Consider the following 17,856-nt stretch of genomic DNA (forward strand, 5'->3'; position numbering starts at 1 on the left):
GCCAACAGAGTGAGGCTGGACCCCTGCCTTTGCTGGCGCTCACGCACTAACTTTTCCGACACAGCTGGACCTTGACCTTCCCAGCCTTTAGACCATAAGAAGTAAATCTCTGTTTCTGTTTTAATTTATTTTTCCCCCCAGTGAAATATCCGATCTCAGGTTCTCTCCTAGCAGAGCTAAGACACTTGTCCTAGGGCTTCCCCGTCATCTGCTTAAAGCCTTGGAGTTGCCGCTGCCGGGATATCCGCAGGGTTCTCTGAATTCGAGTGAGGACGTCTGAGATACTTGTCCATCTATGACTTTGACGCAAATTGGTTGCTGTTTCTAAAGCTAAGTAACTTTGCTGGGCCACCACTTGATGTTGGATTTTTGGTACCAATTTTAATTGAAACTGAATATGCCTTTTCAGCTGTATATTTATTTCACCATTTCATTCAGAGAGAGAGATAAAGATAGATATACAGGAATACTCACACATACACATATACACACACACATATATGAATAGATTCTTTTTCCCTATTTTATGTTTTGCTCTATTTTTAAGAATATTAACTAGATGCCTATGGCTCCTTTACTCTTTTTGAAAATTTTATTTTATTTTTATTGGAAAGTTAGATATATATAGAGAGAAGAGAGACAGAGAGGAAGATCTTCTGTCCGTTCATTCACTCCCCAAGCAGCTGCAACGGCCAGAGCTGAGCTGATCCGAAGCCAGGAGCTTCTTCCGGGTCTCCCACGCAGGTGCAGGGTCCCAAGGCTTTGGGCCATCCTCGACTGCTTTCCCAGGCCACAAGCAGGGAGCTGGATGGGAAGCAGGGCTGCCGGGACTGGGACTGGCACCCATATGGGATCCTGGCACGTGCAAGGCAAGAACTTTAGCCACTAGGCTACCGTGCTGGGCCCGGCCCCTTTACTTTTTAGCATTTGTACATTTCTCTATACAACTTTATTTTAGGGACTAGTACAGAGAATCTGCATGGCAGATTAGGCCACCAGTGTAGGCATCCCACGGTAGGATGCCAGCAGCTCTGCTTCCAATCCAGCTGCCAGCTCATGTGCCCGAGAAGCAGTGAAGCCGGTCCAAGCATGTGGGCCCCTGCACCCACGTGGAAGACCTAGAGGAAGTTGTTAGTTCCTGGCTTCCACCTGGTTTAGTCCCAGTGAAGCCATTTGAGGAGTGAAGCAGCAGATGGAAACTTCCTATTACCATACCTTTCAAATAAATAAAAAACTAAAAAAAAAAAATTTTGTTTGAGTGGCAGGGAGATGGAGAAAGGGAGAGACAGAGACATAGAGAAAGAGAGAGATCCCATCCACTGCTCATGCTGCCAATACCCACCACACTGGGGCTGAAACTGGCAACTGAATCGAGGTCCCTCATGCTCTCATGTGGGTGGCAGAAGGCAGAGAACGATAAACAAACCAACCAAGGCAAAGATTGTGATAGACTCTCAAGAAAAGCAGAAGTCCAGGTTGGGCATGTGGCATAGTGGTTACAACCCTAGTTCAGACGTCTGCACCTGGCAGAGGGAGGGATGGGAGGACGGGAGTATCAATCTATTCTAACTGTACCCAAGACTGATTTTGAAACTGTTAAAAACTAATACATATAGTTTTTAATCTTTCATCCACTGAATCACTCCCCCAAGTGGTCGCAACAGCCGGAGCTGAGCCAATCCGAAGCCAGGAGCCAGGCGCCTCTTCCAGGTCTTCCATGTGTCTGCAAGGGCCCAAGGGCTTTGCGCCGTCCTCCACTGCTTTCCCAGGCCACAAGAAGGGAGCTGGATGGGAAGTGGAGCTGCTGGGATTAGAACCAGCGCCCATATGGGATCCTGGTGCATTCAAGGCAACGACTTTAGCCACTGGGCTATCGTGCCGGGTCCTTACTGTGTTATTTTAATGCAGCAATTGATAACAAAAACAACGAATATCTTCATATTTTTATGGACAAGTTTTTATAGAAAGTATTTTTTTTCCAAAATGTCAGCTGTGTGCATGTGTTTTCACAATCTTTTGGCTTGTAAGTCACTCTGATTTTTTTTTCCTTTTATTGAAGTGCATTACCAAGAGGCTCCTATTTCTCTTTCTTCTGAGAGCCCCAGATTGTTCTCAATAAAGGTAAAGTTCTCAAATAGTAAAAGTCTTCAATCGGGACATTCAAGTCTTGTCCTTAAGCTTTTATTGGGTGAGTCATTGCCTCGCCTTCCATCTATTCGATTCCCATTGGAATTCCTATATTTCTCCTTGTATCTCCTTGATGTGACTCCAAAGAGCCTATCTTTTCTTTCTCATTTTCTCTTCCCTTGGCTTTGTGTTCTGGTCTTTGAGATTTTTTTTTTTTTTTTTTTTTTCCCAACGAACCTTCCTGCAAGTTGGAAGGCACCAATGTTCAACTTCCTTTACTGAATGTTTCATTCCAAGTCATGAGTTTTAGAAAATCCACAGTGTACTTGAACTTGCGCATCCTCAACAACACTCCTTGTTAGACACCTGCCTGCCCTCCCAGGGGGACTGTGCTTTTTGGGAAGGGTCTCTAATGAATCTTTCGTTAGGCCCTGCTTGTTTTTCTCCAGGCCCAGTGGGTCTGGCTGCTTTGCTTGGTGATTGGTGGCGTTCCTGAGTCCCTGGCGGTTGTGAGGCAGGTTGCCACCCTATCTAGGGAAGCACAAAAGGAGAACTCTTGGGCCCCAGACCTCCATCAACACAAACTCAGGGGCCTTGGGCCATCTGTTTGGAGCCAAGATGACCAGTAGCCCGCATGCACCCAGAAAATGCTTTTTTCTCCACCTGCCAACTTGATTCTTGCCTTTGGCTGCTCCCCTGTCTCGAGGAAGAGTTTGGAGTGGAAGCTGGAGACGGAGAAACAGCAGAACACATCTGGCAAGATGCCACCACTGTCTTCCTGCCATGCCCTGATCCCTGCAGGAGCAGCCAGGGAACACTTCTCTGCACTGGCTTCACATGAACTTGAGACGGACTTATCTGCAGTGGAGCACCCCATCTCCCCTGATGCCCCTCTCTTTGGGCTTCTGAGTCTCTCCAACTGCCTGCCAATGCCTGGGAAAGTAGCAGAAAATGGCCCAAATGTTTGTGCCCCTGCACCCATGTGGGAGACCCAGAAGCAACCCTTGGCTCCTGCCTTTGCTTTGGCCTGGTCTCAGCTGGTGAGGCCATTTGGGGAGTGAACTAGCTGGTGGAAGACCTCACTCCGTCTGCTTCTATAACTCTGCCTTTCAAATAAATAAAGGGCAACCCATCGTACAACTTTAGCAACAGCTGAATTCCACTTCACTGAATGTGGATGTTTCTCCCAAGGGCTATGAGTTCATTCACACAAACTCCAGCCAATGCCCAGTGTTAGAGAAAGAAACGAGATCTTCAGGGGCCCTCTGCTGCTTCGGGGACCCTCCACCTGCTTCGGGGGCCCTGACCTGCTTTAGGAGCGCTCCCCTGGTTTGGGAGTCCTCGCCTGCTGCAGCAGCGGCTCTCCAGGTATCTTTAATGAAGCAGTATCTTTGGCTGCTGCTGGAAACTTCTTGGGAAAGCAAACAGAAACTCTGGATGGAGCCCAGCATCCCATGTTGTAACAAGACTTCCAGATGCCTTCTGATGTGTGTTCAAATTGAGAACCACAGCCTTAGGGGGTGTGTGTTTTAATTGCGCAACACACACCGCATGAAATGTGCTGTCTTCACTTTTTTAAAAATAGAATTGTGCCTGTTCACACTGTTGTACGGTCTCTAGAACTCGGCATCTTGCAAAACCTGAAACACTGCTCTCTCTAAAAATCATGTATTTATTCATCTGAAAGACAGAGTTACAGAAAGGGAAGAAGAGATAGTAAAAGAGAGACATCTTCCATCCACTGGCTCCCTCCATCTCAGATGGCTACAATGGCTGGGGCTGGCCCAGCTTGGAGCCTGGAGCTCCATCCAGGTCTCCCAGGTGGATGCAGGGACTAAAGCACTTGCTCCATCTTCTGATGCTTGCCCAGGCACGTCAGCAGGGAGCTGGATCAGAAGTGGAATATCCAGGACTTGAACTGGGGCTGTTACGGGGTATTGGTGACGAACTGTTCTTTCGACAAGCATTCCCCATGAACCCCTCTCCCAGCTTTTGGCAATCCCTTGCTACTTTCTGTCTCTACGAACTTCACTACTCTGAACATTTTAGATAAGTGAAATCATATAGCACTTAAGTCTTTTTGTGACTGGCTGATTTCACTGAGTGTAACATCCTTGGGGGATGTCCATTTTGTAGCAGGTGTCAGAATTCCCTTCCTGTTTAAGTCTGCGTAGTATTCTGTTGGATGTGTATTTCCCATTTATGCACTCATTCATCCATTTGCGGATAAGAACTTAGCTCGCCTCAATTTTAGCTACTGTGAATAATCTTGGCTATGAGGATAAGTGTACCAATGTCTCATGGAGGCATTTAACTGTGGGTGGGGTGGAGAACGGAGAATTCTGTTCCGAAGTAGCCTTGCGGGGCTGGCATTGTGGCATAGCGGGTTAAACCCTCCCCACAACACAGGCCACCTGACTCAAAACCCACTGCTCTGTTTCTGATCCAGCTGCCTGTTAATGAACCCGGAGTAGCAGCAGAAGAGGCCCAAGTATTTGAGCTCCTACCCTCACATGGGAGACCCAGAAGAAGCTCCTGGTTCCTGGCTTCAGCCTGGCTCAGTGCTGGCTGCTGCGGCCATCCAGGGAGTGAACCAGAAAATAGAAGATCTCTTTCTCTCCCCCATTTCTGTCTTTCAAGTAAATAATAAACAACTCTTTTTTTATTATTATTAAAAGAAAATTAAGTAGACATGCTGGGCTGCGTGGCAACCTGTCACCACTGCCTCCTCGAGTGCATTCTCACTTCCTCTGCAGGCACGCGTTCCAGGGCCAGCGCATCCTCCTCACACAATAGCTGCGTCTGTGTCTGTACAGGGAGGGACTTGATCTTGCTGCAGCTTTGATTTGCATTTTCCTAATCATCAGTGTCCGGCAGAGGATGGTTTGCTCTTCCTTGTTCCCACTGGGGAAAATCTTGATGAAGAACTTTCAGCTACTTCAACAGTCACTCGTAAGCAGAGAACTCAAACCCACATTTCTGGGGCTGATGTTGTGGTTCAGCTGGCTAAGCCACCACTTGCAACACTGGCATCCCCATCTGGGCATTGATTTGAACCTCAGCTGTTCCACTTCCAATCCAGCTCTCTGCTAATGAACGTGAGTCAACAGCAGAAGATGACCCGAGTGCCTGGAGCCCTGCCCCCAGCTAGGAGGGTTACAGGCTCCTGGCTTCAGCCTGGCCCAGCCCTAGCTGCTGTAGCCCTTTGGGGAGGGAACCAGTGAGTGAAAGATTATTTTATCTCACTCTCTTTGTAATGATGCTTTTCAAATAAATAGTAAATAAACATTTAAAAAAGAAATCCACATTTCTTATTGATGCTCTTAACTCTTTGATCTCCTTACAGTTTTCAGCCACCAAAACTGGGAGTTCCCCCCCACCTCTGTTTCCACTTGCATGGAAAGTGCAGTCCTGAAGAGCTGACTCTTTGCACAGAGAGGTGGTTGGGAGATGGCGGCCACACCCAGGAGCTCGAATGCCCTAAGGTAAATTGATCCTGGAATTGAAAGAGCTTTTTGAAGTAGCAGGTGGCATGTGGGGAGCCTTTGAACCAGGTCCTATTTACTTGTTGGCTAAAAAGGAATCCTGGTGCTTTAATCGAAGAGAGAATCCTCTGGGTGGTTGTGGCAGGGTGTCTGCAGCTCAGATGCGTTCATCTCCCCAGTGTCTACTTCCTAGGGCCAGAAAGCTCAACCCAAACCCACTTCCCCTGGCAAGCCGTTATTGGCCGTTGTAGATTGCCCACTGGGAGCCACAGACTTGCTCAAGCTGGACTGGATTCCTGCCCCATTGCTCACCCCCAGCCAAACCCACTGACAGAGGACGTGGAATTCCGTCTGAATCCTGAGACCTGCCTCGCCCAGGTTTTTCCTGCAGCCTCCTGTTTGTGTCACTGTGTCCTCCAACCTCAGGCTCACAGGTGCAAATGCCCACACCTCCCTTGTGCCTACCCATCCAGAAGGTTGCCACTTCCAGAACTTTCCATGACTGTCTGTACTTTCCCCCACCAATGTAGCTCCCCACTCCCCCTCCTGTGGTCGCACTTTCTGCTCTTTCATTTCTGACCATTCTTTCCCACCATTTCCACTCTTCCCCCTGCTGCCTGGAAATCATGTTTGGAACCTAGGCTGCATGGCTGATTCCCAGGAGACACGAAGCAGGCTGCCCGCATAGGAGATAAGTGGGTTTCCTGGCGTCGTAAATGCTAGAGCCGTCTCCCTCACTCGGCTAAGTGGCCTGCTGGAAAATTTGGCAGGTCAAGGAATACAACTTTCCTGTGGACTTCCATTAGCACGTTATGAATGCCCTCACCTTGAGCTTTTGGAGAGATCCATTTGAGATAGGAAGGCCCTGCACTCCAGGGGTGGGGATAGTGATGGCAGGGAGCGTGTGTGTGTGTGTGTGTGTGTGTGTGTGTGTGTGTGTGTGTGAAAGAGAGAGAGAGAGAGAGAGAGAGAGAGAGAGACTCTGTGCTGAATGGATAGCTCTGACCCTGGGATGCCCTGCTGAGTCTTGCAACATCTAGAAGCCAGGGTCAGGTTTTTTTTTTTATGGGATCCTTACCTAGTCCATACTGAAGCACACCTGAAAACCCAGGTTGGTAACACAGCAAAGCCACAGCTGCCTCCTACCGGAGTTTCCTGGCTAAGAATTCATCTCCAAGGTTCAACAGTGGAAGTGCTTCGCTTGAAGCTTGTTTCTGCAGCCGCGGTCATTCACTGCTGCTCGAGTGTGGCCCCAGGCCCTGCTCTGCCCTTCACCAGCTTGGACTGCTGTCCACCTGGGAGAGGCCTTTGGTGCCTCTGGTCCATGGCTCTTGACCTTGACTTCACATGCAGTGAGACCACCAAGCTCTGTCCTTATCATCTATGGGTTTCCTTGGAAAGTGATTTTCTAAATGATTCATTGATTTGTTTGCAAGGCAGGCTGGCACAGAAAGAGATCTTCCATCTGCTGGTTCACTTCCCAAATGGCCACAGTTGGTGAGGCTGGGCCAGGCCAAAGGCAGGAACACACAACTCTGAGCATGCCTGCCACGTGAATGCAGGGAGCCCAGCTGCCTTTCCAGGTGTGTAGCAAGGGAGCTGGATTGTGGAAGAAGAATTGACAGAACTCAAACCAGTGTGCCCCCCGCTCTGGGATGCTGGCCTTGCTGGGAAGTTGGCGCCACCACAGCATAGACATGGGAGTGGTCTGGGGGACCCATGGGTCCCATCAAGTCCCAAGGAAAGTCATCCATCTGTGTCTCAGTGTCCATCTGTGAAATGGGAGCGAGGTTACCGGCAGGAGTTTTGAGCAGTGCCAGTTCCCACGCGGGTGTTCTATGCACACTGCTCTCCCTGTTACATCACTGAAGGTGACTGAAGATGGCGCAGGGACCCTGGGCCATGGTGCCTGGTGTGGTAAGCAGGTGGGAAGCAGGCACTGCCAGGACCTTGGGCTAAAACACCCCCAGCAGCTGTCTGCTCCTCCAGGGGCACTCTGCCAGTCCGACCCTCAGGGACATGCCTCCCCCCAACCGGAACCACTCTCCTGCAGGATCCATTCACCAGTCTTCCTCCTGGTCCTCTTTCAGGACATGGTCTGCAGCCTCACGCTGCAGGGAAGAAACAGCAGCGAGCCCCGGGGCCTACAGGCTTCAGGTTGCTGCTGCCTGCTCTTCTCAGACAACCTGCCTTTTCAGGACAACGGCATCTTTACAGGATTTCTGAAGTTGGAAGTGAGTTGATTTTGAAATTTGATGAGTGGGGGAGGCAAGTGTAGAGGCTGGCATGGCGGTCCAGCGAGCCAAGCTTCTGCTTGCAGCACCCGTATCCCACATCTGAGCGGCAGTTGGAGCCCCATCTGCTCTGCTTAATGATCCAGTTCCTTGCTAACGTGCCAGAGAAGCAGCGGGTGATGGCCCAAGGAGCTGGGTCCGTGTCACCCATATGGGAGAGCTGGAGTTCTCACCAGCCTCCTGATACGGGATGTGGGTGTCATGAGTGGTGGCCTTAACCAACATTACCACAACACCAGCTACACTCTTCCCATCTTTCCTCTACCTACTGCCTGGCCTATAATCCTAGACCTCTCATACAGCAACAAAAATTGTTGCTACTTAAAGTCATTAGAGTAATTAAGAGCTTGGATTATTGCATTAGAGTAGTAATTTACATAATGTCCATGATCTCTAGTTAGGCTGCTTCCGGTCCCCGAGACTCTAAGGCAGATGGATTTCTGGATCTCTCACTAGGTTCAGAGCGCAGGTTCTTCCACTCGTTCATTCATCTTGGGGTCGACTGCCTTGACCCTGGGCCTCGCACCGAGGGCAGGAGAAACGCTACAGCGCAGGTCTTCCTCTGGCCTTATGAAGTACAGGTGCCAACAAACAGAGTCGTCCCGGTAGGACCCTACCGAGCAGCCAACTCCTGTAGTAGCACGGAGACCAAAGCAGTGGGACGCAGTTGGCTGCCGAGGCCCCTGGGCCCCAGAGTTCTCCACCCCTCCTTCCACTTATCCTCCCATCGCATTCTGCTGGCCCAGAAACAAGCAGGTATTTCCTGAGGCAGTGGGGAAGCCAGATGGAGTGCTGCATGGTGAGTTAGCGGCACACCACAACACAGACCTGGGAGTGGTCTGCAGGACCCATGGGTCCTTCCAGAGAGGGTTCAGTGACCTCTCAATGTAGCGATTGGTGACCTGCCATCTGCCTTGGGCGCTAGGGTGACTCCGGAGCATACACACAGATCCTATCTCGGTAATGACTCCAGCAATTAGACTCCATTTGGCAACTTGGGGGGAAGGTGTGTGTTGGTGGCTGCAGCCTCAGGGGATCTGATCCAGGTGCCTGAACATAGAGCGGTCCTAGTTCTACGCCTCCTCATCTTCCTCATCAGCCGGTTTCTCAAAGCTAGGCTCAAGCTTCCCTTCTTCCTTTTCATAATATATATGAGATTTATTTATTTGTATTGGAAAGTCAGATGTACAGAGAGGAGGAGGGACACAGAGGAAGATCTTCCATCTGCTGATTCATTCCCCAAGCAGCCGCAAGCTGGAGATGAGCCAAACTGAAGCCAGGAGTCATGAGCTTCTTGCAGATCTCTCAGGTGTGTGCAGGGTCCCAAGGCTTTGGGCTGTCCTCGACTGCTTTCCCAGGCCACAGGTAGGGAGCTGGATGGGAAGTGGAGCTGCCGGGACCAGATCCGACGCCCATATAGGATCCTGGCGCGTGCAAGGCGAGGACTTTAGCCACTAGGTTACTGCACCAGGCCCAAGCACTACTTTTTTTTTTTTTTTTTGAAACAAATATTTCAGGACTGGTGTGCTGGTGCAGCAAGATAATCCTTTGCCTGCAGTGCCGGGATCCCATATCATTTGTGTCCTGGCTGCTCTACTTCTGATCCAACCTCCTGTAGCAGAGGATGGCTCAAGTCCTTGGGCCCCTGCACCCATTAGGGAGCTCAGAAGATGCTCCTGGCTTCAAATTACCTCCAGCCATTGTGGCCATTTGGGGAGTGAACCAGTTTATGGAAGATTCTCTCTCTCTCTCCTTCTCTGTAAATCTATCAAAAAATAATAATAAAAAATTCTTCCATAGGGGCTGCATTGTGGTATAGTGGATTAAACTGCCTCCAGTTACACTGGTATTCCACATGGGTGCTGGTTGGTGTCCTATCTGCTCCACTTCTAATCTAGCCCCCTGCTAACAGCCTGTGAAAGCGGTGGAGGATGGCCCAAGTGCTTGGGCCCCTGCACCATGTGAGACACCCAGATGAGGCTCCTGGCTTCCACCTGGTCAGTCTTGGCCATTGCAGCTTTTGAGGAGTGAACCAGCAGATGGAAGATCAGCATCTCTAACTCTGCCTTTCAAATAAATAACAGAAACACAGAGAGGCACACACACGGAGATCGAGGGAGATTGTCCATCTGTTGACTCACTCCCCAATGACCACAGAAGTCAAGACGGGGCCAGGACAAACCCAGGATCCTAAAACTCCATGTAGGTGGGAGGGACCCAAGCACTTAGGCCATCTCTCTGCTTCTTTTGCAAGCATTAGCAGGGAGCTTGGACTGGCACTGGCCCATATTTAGATGCAGATTTAGCTGCTGTCCCACTGTACCTGTTTCAATGGCTTTCGAATCTGTGTCTCCAATCTGGCCTTCCCATCTCTGAACCACAGCCTCAAATGTTCTGTTCCCTTGCCCACCCACGCACTTGGAAGTCTTTTTTTTTTCTTAAGACTTATTTATTTTTATTGCAAAGTCAGATATACAGAGAGGAGGAGAGACAGAGAGGAAGATCTTCCGTCCGATGATTCACTCCCCAAGTGACTGCAACTGCCGGTGCTGCGCCGATCTGAAGCCGGGAACCTGGAACCTCCTCCAGTTCTCCCAAGGCTTTGGGCCCTTCTCGACTGCTTTCCCAGGCCACAAGCAGGGAGCTGGATTGGAAATGGAGCGGCCGGGATCAGAACCGGCGCCCATATGGGATGCTGGGGCGTTCAGGGCGAGGAGTTTAGTTGCCAGGTCACCCCGCTGGGCCCGCACTTGGAAGTCTTACAGGTTATTTTAAGAGAAACCTAGAGAACTCGCTTAACTTGGAACTCAGATGGGAAACAGTAGGGGCTATACGCAAAGCTGCAAGGCGTACTATATCGCCCCACCCCAGGGCCCTGGAGCCAGAGATTATACATCAGGACTACAACAGACCACTTTAGACCTAGCTCAGATTCTTTGGGGAGCCCCAGCATTTCAAAAACAGCCATCTGTATGAAGGAACTCAGGGAGCTGTGTGCTTGCCCAGGGCAAGATGCATGCTTGGCAGGGAAGAAGTCTCAGTAGACTTTAAGACTTTACTATTTGGCCTGGGGCTGCTCCCTAGGGTTAGCGCAAGCCTAGCTGAGTGCTGATGCGGAATGTTCCAGCACAAATCCAATCTGCCAAGTCTAGAATTGTTTTCTCCCCTTCTCGTGTGTGTGTGTGTGGGGGGGGGGTGTTTTGTGTGTGTGTTTGATTTTTGCTTGCTTTTAAAAGTTTTTGTTTGTTTTGCATGTATTTTTAACTCCTTGTAAATAAGGAACTACCATGAAGACATTGCCCACTCTCAAACCAAAAGAATAGAGACTTGAGTGACAACACATAACAAGCAAAGAGGGCCCTTGCAAAAAGGTTTGGAGCAGTGTCCAACACAACAGAGACTTGCCGCCTTCAACAGCCCAAACAAACAAACAAACAAAAAGCAAACCAAACCAAACAAAGTCCACAGGGATGGGGGAGGGGAAGAGAGAGACTCTGATCTTGCTTCACAACCTGAGTCTAGTTTTCAACCAAAACAAGTAAACAAAAATCTTAATACACACAAAGGAACTGGAAACCATGGCCCACTCAAAGGAACTAAATAAACTGAGAGATGCTGTCCCTGAGGCGTCACAGATATCAGAATTATTACACAAAGATTTTATTTCATTTTTTTAAAGATTTATTTATTTTTATTGGAAAAGCAGATTTACAGAGAGAAGGAGAGACAGAGAGGAAGATCTTCTGTCCGCTGGTTCACTCCCCAAGTGGCCGCAACGGCCAGAGCTGAGCCAATCCGAAGCCAGGAGCCTCCTCTGGGTTTCCCATGTAGGTGCAGGGTCCCAAGACCTTGGACCATTCTCTACTGCCTTACCTGGCCACCAGCAGGGAGCTGGAAGGGAAGTGAAGCAACTGGGATATGAATCGCCACCCAATGGGATCCCGACACATGCAAGGTGAGTAGGCTGCTCTCATGTTTTTAATTTTGATTGATTTATTTTCTTTATTTGTCAGACAGACAGACACAGAGAGCGCTCTCATCTGTGGCTTCACTGTCCCAAAGCCTGCAATAGCTGGGGCTGGTGCTGGGGCTGGGGCTGGGTCAGGCCCAACGCAGGAGTCTAGAACTCAGTCCACGTGTCCCACATGGGCAGAAGGAATCCAAATACTTGAACCAGCAGCACCTGCTGCCTCCCACAAGACTCATCAGCAGGCTAGATATGGAATGCAGGTACCCTCCATGGTGTGTAGTTCACTGTTACACCCAACTCTGACCCCTAGACAAAGATTGTATTTCACTTAAAAAAAAAAAAAGTCTTATTTTGGGCCTGGTGCAATGGCTTAACTGGCAAATTCTCCACCTCCAAGCACTGGAATCCCATATGCGCGCTGGTTCATGTCCCAGCTGCTCACTTCTTATCTAGCTCCCTGCCTGGGAAAGCAGTAGAGGATGGCCCATTTGGGGAGTCAAGCAGCGATGGAAGAGCTTTCTCTTTCTGTCTCTCCTTCTCTCTGAACATTTACCTTTTGAGTAAAAATAAATAAGTTTTAGACAATAACAACAGTGGGAGAAAAAGCTTCATCATTTGCAACTGTTGAGTTCATGGGTTGCTTGTCCAGCAGCCCTGAAAAGTGAGGAAGAGAGAGAGAGAGAAAGAGACAAGGAGTAGCAGAGAGAGTTTGGAGTAGGCAATACTTGTGCCCAGTGCAGCTTCCTCTCCAGCCCTAGGCAAAGGGGTGAACCCAATCCTAGGAAACAGCTCGTGGGTGGGTGGGCGTCAACAGGAAGGGGAGCCAGAAATCTAATCAGGCTGGGAGGCCCAGAGTTGGCAGATCAAAGGCAGTCACCGGCTCATTACAAATGGATGCTGTGGTCCATGGGGATTAGTGCAGGGGATGTCAGGAGAAAAGGCAGGCTAAATGGGCGGTTGGGATCATCCGAGAGGTGGAGAGATGCCTTCTGGTGGGAAGGGGGTGATGACGGCAGGTTTATTTGCACTGGGATTTCAGGTGGCACGAAGAACAAGCTGGGAGAGGGGCGGATGCAGGTGAGGAGCAGGATGGGAGACCGCCTGGGAATACCGGGTGCTGTAGGCTTTTGCGCCCGGCCCATGCCCGCTCCCTCCTTTTCCCGCCTCAGAGTGGGCTGTGAGACCCCGGGAGAGCACCTCCGTTGAGGGAAGAAGCAACTGTCCTCAGAATGTGGGGCTCCAGCAAGGCCATGAGAAGGAGGGAGGAAAGCTGCTAGGCTTTAAATGCAGAGGGTCTTGCATAGGAGCTAATGTTCTGATGTTCGGAATGGAGGGACCCCACAGCGAAGTATGAGCCAGACACTCAACTCTGGAGAGGCTCCCCAGCTCTTGGGTGCTGAGGGGTAGCCCCTGTGCCAGCCTCTTTCTCCCCCTGCAGATCTACCCCACCCCCCCGCCAGCTCCGAGGCTGCCCCTGCCACTGATGTGGGACTATGTGGGCATGGTTAGCGTGCCACCTCCTGATGTGGTTTCAGGATACACAGTTCAGCTCAAGGCTCCTGACTGCTGATGGACTCTGCCGTGGAACTTGGATCTGGCCTTCTGATGCCACTGTTTGACCAGCTGCACCTGGCCGCTGTGGCAGGACTGGATCTTGATCTTACTGGCTGGAGCAAGGTAAACAAGGCTATGCAGGACAGACACAGTCACCTGGGCATGTTCTGTTCATAGGACTGTGTGTACGGTGGGACAGACTGAAAAAGACGGAAGACCTTCAACCCAGGAAGCAGTGGCTGTGGCCTTATATGACAAATGGTGGGATTCAGTTAAGGACAGGGAGCTGAGTGGATTGTCCTGGATTATTTAGGTGGGTTATTTATGCAAGAGAGTTAGAGACTTTTCACACACATGCACACATACACACGAGAGCCACGTGGCCAAGTAGAAGAGATGAGAGAGACCCACACATGCTAAGCAACGTTGGGGTCCCTAGAAGCTGGTTCAGGGGAGAAGCAAGGTAGGAGTCTGTCCCAGGTCCTCCAGGGCGAGCTCACCCCTACTGCAGTCAGCTTGATTTCAGACAAGTGATTTCGAAATAAAATGAATTTTTATCGATCTGAAAGGCAGACTGATACAGAGCTTGGGGCCGCTGCTAGCTACATGGGAGACTGGGTGGAGTGCCAGGCTCCTGGCTTCAATCCGGTCCAGACACAGCTGTTTGTGTGGCCACTTAGGGAGTGAATCTGCAGATGGAAGATCTCTCTTTATCTCTCTGCTTTTGAAATAAGTAAGTACATCCTTAAAAACAAAACAAAACAAAAAAGTGCCTGGCATGATAGCTCAGTTGGCTGACCCTCCCTCGTCGGGTGCAGGGATCCGTTAAGGGTGCCAGTTCATGTCCTGGCTGCTCCACTTCCCATCCAACTCCCTGCTTGTGACCTGGGAAAGCAGCAGAGGACGGTCCAAAGTCTTGGGTTCCTGGCACCACATTGGATACCCGGAGGAGGCTCCTGGTTCCAGAGCGGCCTGGCTCCAGCCGTTGTGTCCATTTGGAGAGTGAAACAGTGGGTGGGGATTCTTTTTCTCAGTCTTGTCTTCTTCTCTCTGTAAATTTGCTTAGCCAATAAAATAAACACATCTCTAAATCAAGAAACAATAAAGAAAAAAAATCTTGTTTTATTCACGTCACAGTTTCTGGTTGTATCTATGGGAGGCCAAAAAACGCTGGGCAACTCAGCTGAATCTTTGGTCAAGCCAGAAATTCAGGGAGTCAGCAGGCATGGTCCAGAGAAAGGTGGATGTGTGACTGAGAGAGAGAACCACGTGTTTGTTCTTCATCCCTGTTCCTGGAACACAGCTCCTAAAACTCACATCATTTCCTGAAAGAGCAAATCTCTAAATAGAAATAGAACATGGTGGTTACTCAGGATGAGATCCTTTCAAACTGTAGTCCTTAAAGCCACCCACCCCTTTCAGAGTCAAAGAAGCTCTGAGGTGGGAACATCAAGAAGGTGGGCAGTGGTTAGGACGCTAGGTGGTGAGCACTGGCCAGTGCTCTGCCCGGGAACGATCAGCCAAATGGCTTAGCAGCATCTAGCCTGCAGGCCTCGGTGCCAGGTGCACTTACTGTCCTTCTGTCTTTATTGGCTGGTCAGAGTGGCAGTAAGAGCAGGCTTTCTGGAGCATACCCCTTGGGGCTTCCCTGTGGACAGGATATACGTCACAGGGAGGACTTGCCTTCAAGGGAGACCACTGGGATGCAACTGGTCACCATGGTTGAGAGCCCCACTCCAAGGGTCTTCAGCCGCAGGGCTGGGCATCATCTCCAGTGGGGAGCCCAGAGCTTCCGGCTTCGCTTTCCTCCAGGTCGGCCGACTCTGCTCTGTGTTGCAACAGTTCTGGGCATCCCAGCCCATGGTAGGAGAAACCTCATTTCTTACAAAGAGTGCCTTCCTAAGCCATCACCCAGCATCCTCACCCAGCATGAATCCCATTGGTCCAGCCTAAACCAATTCCTGGCCAGGGAAGTGGGATGACAGCGGGTGGGTTAGGGAACAGAACGGATACAGGATGTGTAGGGGACAATCACCATACCCAGAGAGTAGAAGGAAGATCCTTGGCATTCCCATGTTGTCTTGCTGGAATGGCACCTGTGGGGGCAGTGTCGCCTGCCTGCCTCTGCTGCTGGTGCCTGTGTCCAAGACCATCTGCAAGTCTGACTCGTAATATTGAGTGGAGCACTGTCTGGGGATGAAGCACTCACTGAAATTACAAGAGTGGGTACTTGGCCGTTTCTCTTGGTGGTATTATCTGAAAGAGTTCAAATGACTAGATCATTCAGGAATAACAGAGTTGAAAGAAACTTCAGGCTCTGGATCATACACACACACACACACACACACACACACACACTGTCATTTGTAAAATTCCATTCTGGGAGACAAACTATTTTTTTATGACATTGAGAGTTCATGATTGAAACAACGGTGGCAAAATGTTTGGAAGTTAAAGCTTTGAAGCTTGTACTACACTAGAAAAGACAAAAAAATATTGCAACCACAAATGAAAAACAATATACTGCAAGAGGAAGTGAGCACATTCAGTGCCATTAGCCAAAGTCATGAATTTAATGTTAATTATTAATCAGTTAGTCCATTCTCCCTGAGTTTGAACATTTCACCTTGGAATTGGGCCGGAGATTTGTAACACTTACCCACTTGACACAATGTCTCCTCCTCTTTGGATTCAGTTGATTGTCACATTGGCTGTTGGCCACATCCCAGAGAACTGGCTTGTCATGGTGCTATTCCTCATCTCGCAGCTCTGCGTCCAGGGTGGCTGCGTGGGACGCCTCGAGTGGATGTGACATGAATGTCAGGATGTTGCTCTTCAGGTCTTTAGGCCCCTCTGCCATAGAAGCCAATGTCACGGCCACTGTGGTTGGCACAGTCTGGGAGCCTGTGGTTGAACTCTCACTTCAACTCTGCCGGGCATCTGATTTGAGCAATTTGTAAAGCCTATTGGATGAGAACAAACAGGGGCTGGCACTGTGGTGCAGGGGGTTAGCAGCCATTGCCTGCAACACTGTCATCCCCAGTGGGATTGCTAGTTTGGGACTGTGGCTGCCCTGTTTCTGATCTAACTCCCTGTTAATGGGCCTGGAAAGGCAGGGGCTGATGGTCCAAGTGCTTGGGTTGCTGGCACCCACGTGTTGGAGACGCAGGCCCTAAGCTTCATCCGGGACCAACTGTGGCTGTTGTGACCATTTGGGGAATGAACCAGCGATGTTTCTCTCCCCCTCTGTCACTCTGCCTTTTCTTTTCTTTTCTTTTCTTTTCTTTTCTTTTCTTTTCTTTTCTTTTCTTTTCTTTTCTTTTCTTTTCTTTTCTTTTCTTTTCTTAACTCAAGCACACCAATGGCTTTGGGTGCTATTTGTTACTGCAGTGTCATTTAGCTCATCCTGGTTGACAGCTTCCAGAACTCTCTGTGTGTTAGAAAAAGGAAGTATTGGTGTGAGAAAGCAAGTAGGAGGACTGAAAGTGATGGTGTGGAGCCTCACAGCCTGGATAACCAAAAAGTGGCTGGGACTGGGGACTCGTTTTTGACAATGGAACACAATGGCAAAGCTGGGTGCAACCCCAGCATCTCTCCCTGAATGGGGTCTGCTTGGGGTTGGCATCTTTCCCAACTTCTGGCTTCGTGGACCACCTGATCTTCCACACATCCCTACCGCACCATCCTATGGATGCACCTAATGATGCCATGGCCTTCAACAGAGGACACCCGGGTGCTGAAGTCCCAAAGTACCACGAGTGGACACTTGGGGAACTGTGACAGCATGGCTAGGAGACAGGGCTCTCTGTGGGACTTTCCAGTGACACTCATCAGGGCCCCTGATGCACCTGCAACGTGGGCTGGGGGAGAAGACGAAACTGAAGCAAGTGTAAGGGAAGGAATAGGGTTGTGGGACTGAGTGAGAAAAGGGAAGAGAAAACGAAGCCTGTGGTGGTGAGGCATGTGACCCATAGAGCCCTGGCCAGGGTGGGGGGTGAGCCCAGGGACGCTGCAAACGGGGCTGGCTGCCCTAGCCTCTAGCTGCACTCAACAGCCAGTGCATATTGCACTGTGGGGACTTGGGACTGTGGTTCACTGGCATTGTCTGCAAGTGGCCTTCTAGAAGCAAGTTCAGGGGACAAGGTGGTCACAAATACAGGGCCTGGGAGGCATTTCTTCCTGCCTGGTCATTTGTTGTCCAGTCCTCTGTCCTTCAGGTTTTAACCAGCCTGGGGATTTGGTCACAGACACCCACCAGCTTAACCACAGAACTGGCTGAAAACTTCTTTCTCTGGTTGTTCGCCGGTGTGTGCTGGAATGCCAGTGACACAAATACACGGTAGTACCTTTGGTGTCCAAGGACAAAGACACAAATTCCTCAGGGCTTGCTTGCCTCTTTCTGCTTCCTCTGGTTTATGGGACACAG

The sequence above is a fragment of the Ochotona princeps genome, chromosome 17 (assembly GCF_030435755.1).
Source record: "Ochotona princeps isolate mOchPri1 chromosome 17, mOchPri1.hap1, whole genome shotgun sequence".
NCBI classification, from domain to species: Eukaryota; Metazoa; Chordata; class Mammalia; order Lagomorpha; family Ochotonidae; genus Ochotona; species Ochotona princeps.